Genomic DNA, 13,724 nt, shown 5'->3' with positions numbered 1-13,724 from the left:
GAACACAAATTAACAAAAACCCTGAATGCACTGTAATAAATTCAAACTGAAACATTAAAATAGAAAATATAGGCATATAGTTAAGTGTTTTAGAAACAATTGACTGCAAATGATAGATACATATGCTAAAAATGGGTTTTATTTGCACTGCATTATTTATCAATGATAATTAGAAAAAAAGTGAAAGTAAGAGCTAATAAAATGCAGATTTGTGATACAGGTTAAAAAATAAAAATTGCTTAACTGAATATCCAAGCACAATGTAACTAGTTTCAGAAAAAAAAAAAAACTAATACCGTATACATATGCATATTGAAAATACACAAAACCATTTTCAAATACACATTTTGAATTCTGCTCTAAGCCTAATTTGAAAGCTTTCCTGGAAAAAAACACCAAGCTCCTTCCTATGTGCTTACTGCTACCACAGTAATTATCTACAAAGAATACGCCATGATGATAAATTTCATTACTCAATAACATGAGTAAACATTAAAATATTTAAAGAATATTGTACTGCATTATGGCTTATTCTATTTAAATCTCACAATTATAGCAGCCTTTTCTTCTTGTATTTCTCTATGGGATGAATTGCTAGGATTTGATAATCTGCTGCTAATGCAAGCTGATATTACAGTCATATGACCTAATTAAACATCAGGATTCATATTTAAAATATATAATTACCAGAGTGTCATTTTTAAAAATGTAATTACTAGTTTCTACTTTAACAGCAAAAATTGATGTGCTTGTCAACAGACTATGGAAAGTTTTCTGGAAAATGTTTTTCTTCTATGATTGTAAAGAAACAATGGAAAATATCAGTGTTGAAACCCATCATTAATATTATTTTCATGGAATAAATTCCCTTGTCTTTCATCATTGTGAAAATTTCTGCTTCAAGAAGTATATTACATGTCATTTCTTATTGTCACTTGGAATCTATTCATCTTTCTTTATAGGAACATATTTTCATTTTTGGCATTAAAGAAATCCAGGCACAACATTAGCATGATAGGTAAGTGAAGCACAAACTTCCATTATTTTACAACAAAATAGACCCAAAGATTTGGGGCTTTGGGGAGGAATTTTTCATTTCTGAATTGCACAAAATCATTTATAATTACCTCTTAGTGATTTCAGTATCACAAATCCCTTCTGATTAGCCCTCTTTAAAAAAGAGACGAACCTGCTTTAGAATTGTTTGGCCCTGTTGGAAGCCCTGTCTTAGAGAACGACAGATTATGTAATTAAGTTGAATCGTGTATTTTCCATAGAAACAAGGCATGATACTGGAGCTGATGCGAACTATATGCACATTTCTATATTTAGGCTGCTAACGTCAACAGGGCAGCAGTCACCGACAGACCAACCAAGAGTTAAAGCATCATATGTAGCTTTTTGATTTTAAAAAATAAGGAAAGACAGAAAAAAGAAGCGACTATAGAAATGACTGATGAAACGTAACCCTTTTAAAGAACTAGTCTTCATTCCTTGAGTGAAAGAAAGTCCCCTCAAATAGTATTTTCCCACTTAAAGGATTGATTTGCTTAGAGTGCAGTATAGAGAAGTCTGGGGAAATAGTTAAGTAGAGCATCCAAAAAAGAGATCCAGGCAAGAAAGTAAAAACGTAAGTTCACAAAGGAACACATGCCAAGTACCTCCAGAAGTTTGTAAGTGAAAATGCAAATGCAATATTTAAGAAAAATGCTCCTTTGTTTTTTCAAATACACAGTGTGAACTAGAGATTACAAGGTTAAGCCAGATGTTCCCAAGACGACATCCAACACACAATAGCAGTAGGAAGCACACACAAATCACTGAAGATTCCTCAGCATTTGATTATCTTTATCTTTGAATTAAGAACACTATTGCTTACCAGGCTTTACTTTTAGATTCTCTAATTTCTACTTTTTACCGCCAAACCACAGAGTCCCAAATACCCAGTTGTGCTGTGTTTTGAAACCCTCTGCCCTACACTCTACATTGAAAGTGTGCTTTCATTTACATTTCCTCTATACAATCTCAAAGAAAATTCAGTGTCACAAAAGCCCCTTAAGTCAAGGGATCAAAAAAACCTATAAACGGTGTACAAAATCTAGAATGTGTTGTCTAGAATAAATCACCAGGAATCAATGAGCCTCCATTTTAGGACAATTCTTTTAGACCAACAGCAATGGATTATTTAGAGAGTTGGTTATTGTATATTTAAATTTTGTAACTAATTGTCGTCTAAGCGTTGAGCTTCTATTTAAGGTAAAGAATAAACAGGATTGCATGAGGAATAATAACATAAAAGTACTAAACAAAAAATTTGACCTGGAAATCTATAATCCAAATAAATGTAATTATTCACTCTTTCTCTAGGATTCCTATAGATTTAATACAAATATACAGAGAGACACAGCAATTTTCTTTTCAGGCCTATATAGAGTCATCTATAGATATATATATTCATCTTATGAATTTGTACAAAATTACATTGGTTATTAATTCTTGCACATACATTTTACTTACGTGTGTGTGAAAAATATTTGAAGTTAAGAAGATGATCTTACAATTCTAACTATATGTAAATTTTAGATTCAAGCAGACTAAAATTTTGAAGTAAAACTTGTTCCCAGTATTTCTTTTATTGTACACCATAGACATGATACAATTTTAATGGCTTACTGGAATAACAAAGGTGACCATTTCTGAGTATATGGCTTTTGTTATTAAAATACCAAGTATCATTTGACATCACTTGATTTCATTTTTAGAGGAATAAGTGGCAGAATTTTTTTGTTGTTATTTTTTTCTTAAAAATAAAAACATCAAAATACTCTGGAATTGGTTTTATAAAGAAAAGAAAACAAACTAAAAACCCACACTCACCATTTCAGTTTTAAATGATGCTCAAACCGCTCAGCCAAGTCTACTGTTTGTAGTATTCTGCCACCTGCTGGCTGCTTGTGAAAACTCTAGAGAATGTGTTTCTTTTTCTTTCTCTACCCTCCCATGTATAGAACTAATGAATTAAACTTCAATTTGACAATATGCCTGTTACTGTGGGAACACTGGCTGGTTCGTGTGACTTACTAATTTGTTTTTGCCTCATTTCAAAGCATCAGTACACATTAGCCACAAGATTTACAGGAGGTTTGAGTAACTTATTGGCAATTGTTAAGTAAAACGAAATTAGCCAGAATTTTTTGGTTTCTGCATGGTGCTTTTTTCCCCAAGGAGTTAAGAGAAGTTTATTGTGTTAAGAAGACTTACTGTGTCCTGGAAAATAGATAAGGGCAGATATGAAATGGTGAAAAACTGAGGAACAAAGGAACTCATTAAATGAATATAATGAGATAGCATTTCTGTGTATTAATGTGAACATTTCTGCTGCTACATTAGAGGGAAATAAACTTAGGAGACAGTTTGAGATGTCATTTCTGTCAACACATCTCATGGATGCTGTAAACTGTAAGATCCAGGCTTTGAATAATGATCACTTACTAACTGATTATTATACACTGATGAATCATTTCATAATTATGTGTGTGTGTGTGTGTGTGTGTGTGTTTTAAACTTGCTGTCATGAACACACCTAATGTTCAGAAAATAATTTCTTTTTTTTTTAATTTTTTTTCAACGTTTATTTATTTTTTGGGGGACAGAGAGAGACAGAGCATGAACGGGGGAGGGGCAGAGAGAGAGGGAGACACAGAATCGGAAACAGGCTCCAGGCTCCGAGCCATCAGCCCAGAGCCTGACGCGGGGCTCGAACTCACGGACTGCGAGATCGTGACCTGGCTGAAGTCGGACGCTTAACCGACTGCGCCACCCAGGCGCCCCCAGAAAATAATTTCTAAATGCCAAGGAACTGGGCTCTTCAGCTGATTCTGTGGCTGGGGGCAGTACATGATGAACTTGGAACATCTTCTTGTGTAAAATAATAAGGAAATGGTTAAAACCTGATGGGAACATATCAAAAGGGCACACGACCCAACCTGAAGTGACTCACACTGTCTACATCTGGGACAATTAAGAATGGTAGCAACAGATTATAAGCCACTGAATAAAATATTTGAATCCATAGTGATCTCTCTCTCTCTCTCTCTCACACACACACACACACACACGGCAAAGGGGAAACTTTCTCTTGAAGTAGAATGCCAACTAGTAAATGTAGAAGGAATAAAGGAATAGTAAATTACTCTTTTGTAATTATCATGGTAATAACTGATTCAAACAAGAATTATGCTACAATGTATGGATAGAAGTTTGATGAAGGACAGATTATTTGCATACTCATAAAGCATAGCATCCTACAAATTTCTTATTAAAAATGAAAGGAAAAAATATTATCTTAAGAATGGAGAAACCTAGCAGATATCATATTAAGAATTAATATTAGGACCACTGATAAGATAAACTGAAGTCACATGTCTCCTAAAATTATATATTGACAAGAACTCATCATTGTGTAGTTTTCTTGCCAAAAATGCATAACCTGAATCTAACTATGAATAAATATGAGAAAATATACACTGATAGCTATTTTTAAAAACCTTCTCCATATATTTCTCAAACATGTCAGTGTTATGAGGACAAAGACTTGCTAACTAATTACTAATGATTAAAAGAGACTAAAGAGAGATAGAAAGTCAATGCAATTTAAAAAAAATTTTTTTTAACGTTTATTTATTTTTGAGACAGAGAGAGACAGAGCATGAACGGGGAGGGGCAGAGAGAGAGGGAGACACAGAATCTGAAACAGGCTCCAGGCTCTGAGCTGTCAGCATAGAGCCCGACGTGGAGCTCAAACTCACGGACCGACTCACGACCTGAGCTGAAGTCAGACGCTTAACCGACCAAGCCACCCAGGTGCCCCAAGAGTCAATGCAATTTAAGTTCCTAAATTGGGTCTTGGATCAGAAAAACAAATGATTAAAAAGCATATCATTGAGACAACTGATGAAATTTGATAGGATTGGTGGATTATATAATTAGGTTTTTATATTTTTATTGAGATTATATGAGACTGTCTTCATTCTTAGGAAATATGCATCGAAGTATTTAAGGATAATGAAGCATGGTATCTTCAACTTCCTCTCACATGGTTCAGAAAAAATAGTTATATTTATGGGCATATATGTATATACTGATATACATAAAAAGACAGAGGGAAATGGAGTAGTCAGTATGGGGGAAATTACTTCACAATAAAAAGATTTCAAAAGGCTTTCTATAAGAATAGGATCTATAACCTTTGGTCACAAGGTGTATCTTGGAATGCTGAATCTGGAAATGTGGATACCTCATCAGACATAAAGCATGATATTATGCACAGTGTCTTCGAAGCTTAGTTTTTCACCCTATCCCTTGATTTTATCAATCATATAAAGATTCTTCCAAGAAATGAATAGTAGGATTTGACCAGGAATTTGTGATTTGTCTATAAAGTAATAAATTAGATAATGCTCTGAACTCTCACACATATAATGTGTCTATAAACTGAAATAGTTTAGAGAGTACTTGTTAGAAACCAACAATGTGCAAGGAATCAGAGATACAAAAATGATAGAAATATACCTTTCTCCTTCAAGTCGTCAAAGTTTAATAGGATGGTGTTGGTGGACGTATATCTGTGCAATTAACAAATATCAAGCTACTCCTTGATTTGCATGATTATAGAGATACAAACAAAGTGCTATGGAAATATAATAATGGGAGGGTGCTATGGGAAAACAAATGGAGGTAGTTAATTCTGAAATGGGCTATCCGGAAAGCTTCTGAGAAGAGGCAACATTTGAATGGGATTTGATTGATGAGTAGTAAAGAGCACAGAAGGTCTAGGCAACTATGTGATAGTGTACACAATACAGTATTTAATAATGCTACAAGATGGAAAGCCTTGTGGAGGTAGGGGCTTTGTCTTGTTTCTATGTGACTGACACATAGTTAGGCACTCCATAAATATTTGTTAAATAACTATTGTGCAATTGTTGTATACATGTATGAATGGCAAGTAAACAATTTGGTCATTGTGAAAGATTTCACTTTCCTCTTCAAGATTTATATTTCGAAGAAGGAGTTTTTAAATTATTATTGGTATAGCTAAAGAAAGTAGGTCACTTCTATGATATATAGTCATGTGAAAAGTTTGTGTTAGTAAATTTGACAGAAATATCTGGAAAAGGGTATATGGAAAGGGAAATAAATTTCTGGAAACTTTCTATATATAACCTGTCACTGACTTGAAAATGAACCAAACCATAAAGGGTTAGTATCCAAAGTCTATAAAGAGCTTACCAAACTAAACACCTAAAAAACAAATAATCCAGTGAAGAAATGGCAGAAGACATGATAGACATTTTTCCAAAGAAGACATCCAGATGGCCAACAGACACATGAAAAGATGTTCAACATTGCTCATCATCAGGGAAATGCAAATCAAAACCACATTCAGATACCATCTCACACTGGTCAGAGTGGCTAAAATTAACAGTTTAGGAAACAACAGATGTTGGCGAGAAATGGGAACCCTCTTGCACTGTTGGTGGCAATGCAAACTGGTACAGCTTTCTGGAAGACAGTGTAGAGGTTCCTGAAAAAAATTAAAAATATAATTACCCTACAACCCAGCAATAGCACCAGTAGGAATTTATCCAAAGGATACAGGAGTGCTGATTCATAGGGGCACATGTACCCCAATGTTTATAGCAGCACTATCCACAAAAGCCAAATTATGGAAAGAGCCCAAATGTCCACTGACTGATGAATGGATAAAGAAGATGTGGTTGATATACACAATGGAATACTACTTGGCAATGAGAAGGAATGAAATCTTGCCATTTGCAACAACATGGGTATTATGCTAAATGAAATAAGTCAGTCAGAGAAAGACAGGTATCATATGTTTTCACTCATATGTGGAATTTGAGAAACTTAACAGAAGACCATGGAGGGAGGGATGGGGGAAAACATAGTTTCAACCAGAGAGGGAGGCAAACCATAAGAGACTCTTAAATACAGAAAACAAATTGGGGGTTGATGGGAGGGGTGGGGGAGGGTAAAATGGGTGATGGACATTGAGGAGGGCACTTGTTGGGATGAGCACTGGGTATTGTATGTATGCGATGAATCATAGGAATCAACTCCTGAAGCCAAGAGCACACTGTATACACTGTATCTTAGCCAACTTGACAAAAATTATATTTAGAGAAAAAAAAATGAACCAGACAGAACTTCTAGAAATAAAATATAGTCTTTGAAATTTAAAACTCAGTAGGCCAGGGGCGCCTGGGTGGCGCAGTCGGTTAAGCGTCCGACTTCAGCCAGGTCACGATCTCGCGGTCCGTGAGTTCGAGCCCCGCGTCACGCTCAGGGCTGATGGCTCATAGCCTGGAGCCTGTTTCCGATTCTGTGTCTCCCTCTCTCTCTGCCCCTCCCCCGTTCATGCTCTGTCTCTCTCTGTCCCAAAAATAAATAAACATTGAAAAAAAAATTTAAAAAAATAAATAAATAAAACTCAGTAGGCCACCTAGACAGATTAGACACAGTAGAAACAAGAATGAGTTTGCTGAAAGATAACCTGAGTACATGAGAAAGAATAAACTGCATAAAGATAAAGAGATGGAGGGGAAGGGGGGATGAAAGATAAGGAGAATAGATAGATAAATTAGGCCCAGTAGATGGCTAATAGTTTCAAAAGAGAATAGAGATGAGAAGAGGAGTAAACTATGGACTTAGTTAATATTACTGCATTGATATTGGCACATCAGTTATGACAAAAGCACAACACTAATGTAAGAGGTTAAAAATGGGAAACTGAAGTGGTTGGGGCGGGGGGGGGGCATAGGATGAGGGAAGTGTATAAGAACTCTCTGTACTTTCTTCTTGATTTTTCTGTAAACCTAAAACTTCTCCAAAGAAATAGAATTTATTAAACTCATTAAAAATAATAATTTAAATAAATACATGTGCCGTGAGTTAAAATTAGAGTTTAAACAGAACCATTTTAAAGACAGAAAGAAAAAGGGCTGAGAAATTCTTAGCAAGAACTGAATGCATAAAAATCCAGTACATTAAACTGTTGAGTTTAAGAACATAAGCATTTATGGGTATTACAATTCTTTTGCATTAAGAGACATCTGCATGTTGAGAGCAGCATAGTAAAGTAGGGAAAAGAGAGGCTTGAGCGTCAAAGCCCACTTTGAATGAAGGTCAAATCCCATTTTTAAAGACCAAAAATTCTAACCAAAAGATATTCCTTATTATACACTTCATATGGCAGTTAAGTTTTACTCCCCTCCCCCAACAAAATTAAAGCAGTTCAAGGTCAACCCACCGAAGGAGGAAGGCATACATTTTTCAAGGTTCTTTAACACTTCACCCATGAGCTTCGACAACTCCTGTCAAAATGGGGAAGACCTTTGTTTTCAAAACAAGGTGCTCATCACCGCCTTTGCCTTTGCAATCAGGTGGCTCAAAACGGTTTCATTTTACTTGGTCTAAGTTTAGCCACGAGACCTTGGCCTTACCTTTCAAAACGTCAGTGATGAGTATTCAGTCCCTGTACGCTCCTAAGCAGCTGCCCATGGTGCTGCCCCCTCAGGGGTGTTATGTGAAAGCAGGCACATTGACCAGGAACATCGCAGAGTCAGTAGCACTCTGCCCCGTTCCGAAAGGGGGGAGGAGGGCCAAACATCCTGACACACATTACGCTCTTCAACTCTAGAAACACCACGCCTCCAATCCAGGGCCAGCTTCATGGGTGTATAACCTGTGCAGCTGCACAGGACCCCATACTTACAAGAATCGCGTTGTTGCCATCTTGTAATTCTTGAACATTTTTCAACAGGAGCGCCCCTGTGGCATTTCGTTTTGCACTGTCCTCTGCAAATTATGTACCCAGTCCTACTCTGAGCTTTTACTTATTGTGTAATGTCATAACTAACATCATTATATAGTTTAATTCTCCCTGAAGTTCTAACCAGGAGTTGCCAATGCTGATGCCCCCGGACAAGCCCTGAAGTGGGAAAGATTGCAGCCGGTGAGTCAGAGAGCCTGCAGGAGGCGCTGCAGCTGTGGTAAGTGGAAAAGCCTTGTGGATACCAGTATTTGACTAAGTGTTGTCTCTGGCCCAGTTTAGTCAGATCTTCCAATTTTTAAAGAAAAACTAGAGATGTATTAAAAAAAAAACAGTTCATCATATTTTAAAATATAGGCTCAATTAGGAAAAAAATAATCTGTGTAGGCCAAAACGGGTGTTTGTATATACCTCCACCACTAGTTTATGACCTCTGCCCTAGAATTTCAAAAACAAAAGCACGTTTTTAAATTTTCTTTCCTATTTCTCAGTAAAGCTAACAGATTTTTTTTTCTGTGTTAGAGCAAAAAAGCATTTAGTTTGTAGATGATGTGGAGAAATGAGGAATCCAGGCTTTAGGAATAAATGACTGCCTCCATCCTGGGGGAAGGGAAAAGATCCCCTTCATTTTAGTTGGAACAACAATGAAAAGAAACCACAAGGTAATTCTCAGTAGGTTATCTTGCATATTAAATTATTACTAATTGCCTTGCTATAGTTATTAATATTCTTGATCAGGCATGTGAATTGAATATAAAATAATGTACTATGCTGAGAAGCAAGTGGGGTTCAATGTCTTTTTGGGCTTATGGCCAGCATCTGTATTCTCTTCTCTGCTAATCTAAGAGGAACAGGATAATTCTGTTACCTTAGATAAAAGGATTAGGAGGCAGCCCCTCTCTTCCTGATTCTTATGCATATACTCACTTTATAAAATTTTTGGATCCATAAATCCCTATGGGCTCAGTTTAAATGTGTTGAGGGATTATGAAAGCCAATGGATTATGAGATCTTTAGAGATATTTTTACACAACAGAACTCATAGTTATTCCATCACAGGACACCCCTCCCTCCGGTTCCTCCCCCCTCCCCCCCACTTCTATATGTATTTAGGGCTTATTTTTAAATTGTTTCTCTTCTCTTTTCATCCACCTGCTGCCAGGCATTTCCACATTTTATTCATTAAATTAGAAGAAATGTTGCAGACATTCTGAGACTATAAGATTTCTTTCCTGCCCCAATTTCTTTTTGGCAAGACTGCTGTATATGTTAGTATGGAAGAATGTGCTCTGTATACCTTTAAGGAGTGCCTGGAGTTGAACAGAGTTCAAATGACACAGCTATACATATTGTCATTCCTCCTAGCAGCTGCTTTAGACACAAGGATAAGGACAGTGACTTCATTAATTAATCTATCAGAACCTCTGCTTACCTTCCTATAATGTGTATACACAAAATCTGTGGCATAGGTACATGGCAACATCTGATCATGCTACTTTCTTTCGTTAAAAAGTCTTTAATTTCTCTCCAGTGCCTTCAGGATAAAGTCTGTTATCAGTGAATTCTAAAAGTGGTGGGCTGATTTTATCATGATCCCTTGCATGAGTTTAAAAAATGGATTCCTAGGGGCACCTGGGTGGCTCAATCAGTTAAGCGTCTGATTTCGGCTCAGGTCATGATCTCACAGTTTGTGAGCTTGAGCCCTGCATTGGACTTTGTGCTGACAGCTCGGAGCCTTGAGCCTGCTTTGAGTTCTGTGTCTCTCCCTCTCTCTTTGCCCCTCTCCCACTCACACTGTCTCTCTCAAAAGTAAATAAATAAACATAAAAACAAAATCTCTATAAAAAATGGATTCTTAGACTCCAGACTGATGATTCTGGCTTGAAAGACAAGTGAAGTCTGGGAGTCCGTGTTCTGAAAAGCACTCCCCCAGACACTGCTAGCCTGGGAGTTTCTGATGCATAGTTATGTTTAGGCAACACTGGTCTGTGTCCCTGGTGGATTGTAAAGCCCTTCGCAACTGGGCTTTAACCAACTTGACTTCATACCGTATATTGCATTTCAGCTTTTCCGGAATATTCACCATCACTGAATATATCATGCTCTTCAGTGCCTTAATTACATTACGCATTCTTTCTGTCTGGCAAGAGTTTTTCTTGGACTTTTTTTCAGTTAAGTGAACTTGTTTCTTGACCTCTAAGACATAAATGAAATGATACCCTCTTGAATTGTATTTCTAGTACTCCCACATGTAGAATCAATTATTCCTGCCTCTAAATTCTTACAATAGTATGTATTACACTGAGTACCTGGGTGGCTCAGTTGGTTAGGCATCCAGGTCTTGATCTCAGGGTCGTGAGTTCAAGCCTCGCATTGGTCTCTGTGCTGGTATGAAGCCTACTTTAAAAAAAAAAAAAAGTGATTCTCAAAAACTGTTGGTCAGATACTTCCCCAAAATATGTTTAAAATTACACACTTAGGGCGCCTGGGTGACTGAGTAGGTTGAGTGTCCGACTTCGGCTCAGGTCATGATCTCACGGTCTGTGAGTTCGAGCCCCGCGTCGGGCTCTGTGCTGGCAGCATGGAGCCTGGAACCTGCTTCGGATTCTGTGTCTCCCTCTCTCTCTGCCTCTCCCCCACTCATGCTCTGTCTCTCTCTCTGTGTCAAAAATAAATAAACATTTTTTAAAAAAAATAAAATTACACACTTAACATCATAAGTTTATTTGCATTATGTTTACGTGGTAAATTTTAATCACTACCAATGATATAATTTCTAACATAGTAAAACATCAACTCTTTATAATAAATGTATGCTATCCCTTTAAAAAATAGATCCAAAGTAATCACAGTACCTGTTTTAGGTTAGGTTCTTGCAGAAGACACCATGCTAGTGCAAGTGATTTATTAAGCAGGCTCTCCCAGGAGAAACGGGTAAGGAAATGGAAAAAACATGATAGGATTCAGGTGAAGTCCCAGCCTCAGCCCGATGCTGCTGGGAGCTTATGCATGTCCAAGTTTATCCCATTTCTGGGCAACAGAGTTACCATTGGAAGCTCTGCACTTGTCATTATTGGCTATGAGACAGTGGGTGTATATGTGGCAGCAGGGTGGGAGGTGGATTGGAAACAGACTCCAGCCTTTTTCTTTATTTTAGAGTGGATAGGCTCCAGAAGCCTAAAGCAAGAGCAGCAAAGCATACAAGCTGGGAGATGGGGCACAACACTAAATAAAGGGAACTGTGGCTATTAGATTCCAAAGGTGTCAACAATCCCCCAACAATGTGACATTACCAATAATTAAAAAAATATATATTAGACTTTGATTCTGGAAGATGGAGTAGATATATTTTCTTCCTGCTAAGTGCAACTAAAAACTCTGGACATGTGTAGAAAACAAACATAAGAAGACTGAAAGGTGAAGAGGGGAAGGTGGACCAGCTAGGGATCTCGGGACCTAAAGAACAACACAGTGGTAAGTGCTCTGGGTTTTCTTCTTACCCCACATATCCCAGACTGGGAACTGTAAAAGCCAGAGCCCAGAAATGCCAATGGGCTCAGAAAAAAATAAATAAATAAAATCCCAGTAAAAGCCTGCTCTCTCTAGCCAAAGAACCAGGAAACCTTGTAAGGAGAGAAAACTTAGAAAGTAACAGCTATACGGGAGAAGCCCAGCAGTTAGCTGGGGCTTAGCAGACAGATCAGGGCAGGAGTTAGGAGTCATTGTCTGAGGTCAGAGCTGCTGGAATGTATGAGATGGCTGGGGTGAAGAGAGAAATGCAAGAAAGGCAAAGGCAGAAATAAGGAATGCCTACACATTATTGCCCTTTGGTTTACAATTAGAGAACAATTTGGTAGCTTAAAAAAAAGTACACATGCTTACTGTCCCTCCCTGGAGAGTCTCAGATCCTTTCTGTAGTTTTCCAAAGTTCTGAAGATGATTCTAAGGTGCAGTGAATATTGAAAACTGTTGAAGTGTTTTAGAAGAAAAGAACTGAGAAGGATTCACCCTAATCAGGAAAATGATTGAGAAGAAAGTGTTCAGGATGCCCATGGATGCAAGAATGATTAACAGCAGCATTGGGGCACCTGGGTGGCTCGGTCGGTTGAGTGTCCAGCTTTGGCTCAGGTGATGATCTCATGGCTCATGGGTTTGAGCCCCGCATCGGGCTCTGTGCTGAACTCTTGCTCAGAGCCTGGAGCCTGTTTCAGATTCTTTGTCGCTTTCATCTCTCTGCACCTCCCCTGCTAGTGCTTTGTCTCATTCCCTCAAAAATAAATAAATGTAGAAAAAAAATTTTTTTAAAGAATAATTAACAGCACCAAATGCTGCAGGATGGCAAGGAGATTGAGGACTCCAAGGAGCTTCTTTCTGGAACAATGAAAGAGAAGATTGTGTTGGAAGACTTCCTAAATGTTGTAGGGATGCTGAAAGAAATTAGGAAGAGTAAATATTGGTATCTTATTATGAAGGTCAAAGAAAATATCTCTCAATAACTTTAAAGCTCCTTGGCCATTATCCATGATGCATTTACTTAGAGGATAATAGATGTTTATGAAGTCTACCTATTTTAAAAATACAAGTACAAAATCAGATCTCAGAAGGTAAGCATCTGAGATGCAAATCTAAACATATTTACATGAAAACTTAAATTATAAAAATACTAAGAAATGGAAAAATCACAATGTTTACTATGTTGTATAATTTTTTTCTTGATATTCTGGTTAATTTTATCCTTAGTCCTATGACTAACTAGTAATTTCTCTTTAAATATAAAATTTACAATTTGATACTTTCTGAAAATATGGTATGAAGGATCTTCATTTTATAATGAAAATAAATGGAAAGTAAATGGTAACATATATGCAGAAGT

This window comes from Prionailurus bengalensis, chromosome C1 (genome assembly GCF_016509475.1).
Source record: "Prionailurus bengalensis isolate Pbe53 chromosome C1, Fcat_Pben_1.1_paternal_pri, whole genome shotgun sequence".
NCBI classification, from domain to species: domain Eukaryota; kingdom Metazoa; phylum Chordata; class Mammalia; order Carnivora; family Felidae; genus Prionailurus; species Prionailurus bengalensis.
The sequence above is the reverse complement of the archived record's forward strand: the minus strand, read 5'-3'. Positions refer to the sequence as shown.